The 5000-nt window shown below is 38.5% G+C and overlaps 1 pseudogene across 1 annotated transcript in view; it reads right to left on the minus strand.

Annotated features, from left to right (window-relative positions):
• Positions 1-559: 559 nt before the first annotated feature.
• Positions 560-5000, minus strand: part of LOC143756657 (adhesion G protein-coupled receptor A2-like) — a 180439-nt pseudogene continuing 175998 nt past the window's right edge. Inside the window, exon 16 of the transcript XR_013210307.1 lies at positions 560-679. The product of XR_013210307.1 is annotated as an adhesion G protein-coupled receptor A2-like (transcript). The remainder of the gene's footprint in view (positions 680-5000) is intronic.

Genomic DNA, 5000 nt, shown 5'->3' on the forward strand with positions numbered 1-5000 from the left:
AGGGATGAAGAGAGAGAGGGATGAAGAGAGAGGGATGAAGGAGAGAGGGATGAAGAGAGGAGGGATGAAGAGAGAGAGGATGAAGAGAAGAGGGATGAAGGAGAGGATGAAGAGAGAGAGGATGAAGGAGAGGATGAAGAGAGAGGAAGAAGAGAGAGAGGATGAAGGGAGGAGGGATGAAGAGAGAGGGATGAAGAGAGAGAGGATGAAGAGAGAGGGATGAAGAGAGAGAGGGATGAAGAGAGAGGGATGAAGAGAGAGAGGGATGAGAGAGAGAGGGATGAAGAGAGAGGGATGAAGAGAGAGAGGGATGAAGAGAGAGGGATGAAGGAGAGGGATGAAGAGAGAGGGGATGAAGGGAGAGAGGGATGAAGGGAGAGAGGGATGAAGAGAGAGAGGGATGAAGGAGAGAGAGGGATGAAGAGAGAGAGGGATGAAGGAGAGAGAGGATGAAGGAGAGAGAGGGATGAAGAGAGAGAGGGATGAAGAGAGAGAGGATGAAGGGAGAGAGGGATGAAGAGAGAGAGGATGAAGAGAGAGGATGAAGGGAGAGGATAGCCTGGCAGATGATGGGTGTTTGATTCGGTTGATGCCTCCAGCGAACACAGCGAACGTCAGGGCCGAGTGGAAGCAGAAGTTCAGAAGCATGTGCCATCCCTTACGACTGATCCGGATCGTACTGGGAAAGCAGGATGAAACACACACACACACACACACACACACACACACAACATATGGTCAACATGTGTAAACCGGATTAAATCCCTAAATGTGTGTAAGAGAGACGTACAGGTCATCAGGACATACAAGCAGAGACACAAGAGAACTGCAGCAAAAACAAGAGAGGGCTATATAAATATAATTAGAAAACAAAAGAGGTCTGAGAATGCATTTTTTTAAAAAATTTAGTTTTTTTTATTTCATATGCTTTTAGTTCATTTTTAGTTCATATGCTTATTTTTAAAATTAAATAAAATATATTTATTTTTTATATTTTAGAACATATGTTTATATTATTTAAAATATATAAATATATATTTTATATTATAAATAATTATTTGTAGAAAAATATATAAAATAAAAACATAATATTAAAAATTAAATTATATTTGATGATATATATTTGAGTATATGTTTATTTTATTTTTTAAATAATAAAATATTTAATAAAATATAAAACAAAACATACATAGGCGAATAGAACCAATAAATAATTAAAAAAAATATTTAGTATACATGTTTATGTATATATATATATATATATATACAGGTCCTTCTCAAAAAATTAGCATATTGTGATAAAGTTCATTATTTTCCATAATTTAATGATTAAAATTAAACTTTCATATATTTTAGATTCATTGCACACCAACTGAAATATTTCAGGTCTTTTATTGTTTTAATACTGATGATTTTGGCATACAGCTCATGAAAACCCAAAATTCCTATCTCAAAAAATTAGCATATTTCATCCGACCAATAAAATAAGTGTTTTTTTTAATACAAAAAAGTCACCCTTCAAATAATTATGTTCAGTTATGCACTCAATACTTGGTCGGGAATCCTTTTGCAGAAATGACTGCTTCAATGCGGCGTGTCATGGAGGCAATCAGCCTGTGGCACTGCTGAGGTGTTATGGAGGCCCAGGATGCTTCGATAGCGGCCTTAAGCTCATCCAGAGTGTTGGGTCTTGCGTCTCTCAACTTTCTCTTCACAATATCCCACAGATTCTCTATGGGGTTCAGGTCAGGAGAGTTGGCAGGCCAATTGGGCACAGTAATACCATTTCCTTCTCCCCAGTCTTCCTCCAGACTCTGGCACCTTGATTTCCGAATGACATGCAAAATTTGCTTTCATCCGAAAAAAGTACTTTGGACCACTGAGCAACAGTCCAGTGCTGCTTCTCTGTAGCCCAGGTCAGGCGCTTCTGCCGCTGTTTCTGGTTCAAAAGTGTCTTGACCTGGGGAATGCGGCACCTGTAGCCCATTTCCTGCACACGCCTGTGCACGGTGGCTCTGGATGTTTCTACTCCAGACTCAGTCCACTGCTTCCGCAGGTCCCCCAAGGTCTGGAATCGGTCCTTCTCCACAATCTTCCTCAGGGTCCGGTCACCTCTTCTCGTTGTGCAGCGTTTTTTGCCACACTTTTTCCTTCCCACAGACTTCCCACTGAGGTGCCTTGATACAGCACTCTGGGAACAGCCTATTTGTTCAGAAATGTCTTTCTGTGTCTTACCCTCTTGCTTGAGGGTGTCAATGATGGCCTTCTGGACACCAGTCAGGTCGGCAGTCTTACCCATGATTGCGGTTTTGAGTAATGAAACAGGCTGGGAGTTTTTAAAAGCCTCAGGAATCTTTTGAAGATGTTTAGAGTTAATTAGTTGATTCAGATGATTAGGTTAATAGCTCGTTTAGAGACCCTTTTCATGATATGCTAATTTTTTGAGACAGGAATTTTGGGTTTTCATGAGCTGTATGCCAAAATCATCAGTATTAAAACAATAAAAGACCTGAAATATTTCAGTTGGTGTGCAATGAATCTAAAATATATAAAGTTTAATTTTTATCATTACATTATGGAAAATAATGAACTTTATCATAATATGCTAATTTTTCGAGAAGGACCTGTATATATATATATATATATATATATATAATATTTAAAAAAATTAAATAAACATACTAAAATATTAAAGTCATTGCATTCGATGATGCATTTTAATATATATATATATATATATATATATATATATATATATATATATATATATATAAACACACACTCAACCATGGGTCACCATGAGAACAACATCTTTTTACAAATTGTACAACCTTTTTATTTCCTCTCAGAGCGAGTAGATCCACACGGCCAGTTTCTCGTTAGCTAAGCTTAAATTAAAAGTCATTACAAATCGCATGAACCCAAGGCCCACGATGCAATAAAACGCTGTCTCTGTAAGTTCAGGAACAGATTTCTTCTCTCAGAGCCATAAATCATGCGCTCAGCTCGACTGAACGAGCAGGTGAGTCTCTCTGGGTCACAAGCTCCAACCTGGCATCACTCCAGTGTGTGTGTGTGTGTGTGTGTGTGTGTGTGTGTGTGAGAGAGAGAGACTCAAGCGCCTCTCTCAGCCTGCAGGAAAAAACGATCTGATGGACTTTAAATAGGTCTCACAGCATTTCCATTTACACTCTTGATAAAGTTGGCAGGATCTGCAGCCAAACACACTCATGCTGTGATGGATACGCCTGTCAGACTCACAACTGTGACATTACTGTGCCTTTTCCTTTTATAGACTCACTCGCTCACTTATTTCAGTGGCCTTTTCATATATTTAATATACATTATGGTTTAAAAAGTTTGGGGTCGTTCAGATTTTTTTAATGTTTTTAAAAGAAGTCTCTTCTGCTCATCAAGGCTGCATTTATTGGAGAAAAATGCAGTAAAAATTGTGAAATATTATTCTAATGTAAAATATCTGTTTTCTATGTGAATATATAGTAAAGTGTAATTTATTCCTGTGAATTTTCAGCATCATTACTCCAGTCTTCAGTGTCACATGATCCTTCAGAAATCACTATAATATGATGATTTGATGCTCGAGAAACATTTATAATGTGGAATGTGGATATTTTTTAGGATTCTTTGATGATAGAAAGTTTAAAAAACAGCAATTATTTGAAACATTATATTTTGTAACATTATAAATGTGTTCACTGTCCTTTTAAAAAAAATCAATTTAATGTTTCCCTGCGGAATGAAAGTATTAAAATCGAACTCACTTAAAGGCTAGTGTGAATGTTTCATAATTTCATACTTCAAGACAAAAAAGATTCAAGTATATGCAGAAACTAAGGACTGAATTCACAAAACAAAAGCACCATTTATACATTCTTCATTTCAGCTCAAATACCAGCATCTTATTCACATGCAATGTAGTTTACCAGTCAAGATGACGTTCTAGATGTGTGTGTGCTGAACTTCATCCCACAACATGATGATTAAATCTCTTAAAGAGACACATTAGCCCCAGAGGTTCACTAGAAAACTCAATAAAGATTCATTTGTGGAGAGCCGAAGAAAAGATGACACGATTCTGTGGCTGGAGTGTGATTTCCCCCAAGCCCTGATGATGGACTGATTTCATCTCGAGAGTCTGGCTTGTGAATCTACATCTACAGCTCACACACACACCGATGAGATACGCCTGACTCACAGTCCGAAGAAAACACACGTCGAACTGAGATGAAAGCTGTGGATCAGAAGTGTGTGAAATCTGACAGACGTCCACTTCTGACTCATGAGTGTCTTCATGATGGAAGATCAATAAAGCTGAACTATTCGTGTGTGTGTTTGTGTGTGCCACAGCCTTCATCACCAGCACATTCACAACAAACTGAAAGACGATCTCTTATGCCCTTCTACACAGTCTTGCTTCTTACTAGAACAGGTTTTCCTGCTTGAATGTTGATTATTTTCCTCATATTCTCCATTGTTGCGGCTCCTCTCTTCCCAGTCTGTCAGTAACGCTCTGTTTACTTCCTGTCTCTATGAAGCCCCTCCTTCTGAAAAGCACACTGTGCTCTGATTGGTCGGCTGGATCAGCGTGTTGTGATTGGTCGAGCACTTCGAGTGTGTTTGGGAACTGTCCCGCCCCTTACCATAACCGCATAAAAGCGGCAATCTGACTCTTAAATCCAACACGGAAGTGACTTAAACTGTAATTCATCGACTGGCCACTAGAGACAGGTTCCAAAAGAGAGTCAAAATGTTAAAATGCCCAACTTTACAGCAGAAAAAAATATGTTTACAGCCTGGTGCAAAAAGAGGTTTTGGTCTTTATAGCTAATTTTGCTCTTCATGACGACTGTGAGGAGGGTGATTTTTTTTATAACTCATCCATTTAAATTATACTAAGCCTTAAAGTTCTGCATAATTAAGGGCGTGGCCACTTGAGTGACAGGTGGATTGCCGCTGATGTCACTATTAGCCGTTTGTCT

The sequence above is a fragment of the Siphateles boraxobius genome, unplaced genomic scaffold (genome assembly GCF_051911475.1).
Source record: "Siphateles boraxobius isolate OS27281-9 unplaced genomic scaffold, OSU_SipBor_1 108, whole genome shotgun sequence".
NCBI lineage: Eukaryota > Metazoa > Chordata > Actinopteri > Cypriniformes > Leuciscidae > Siphateles > Siphateles boraxobius.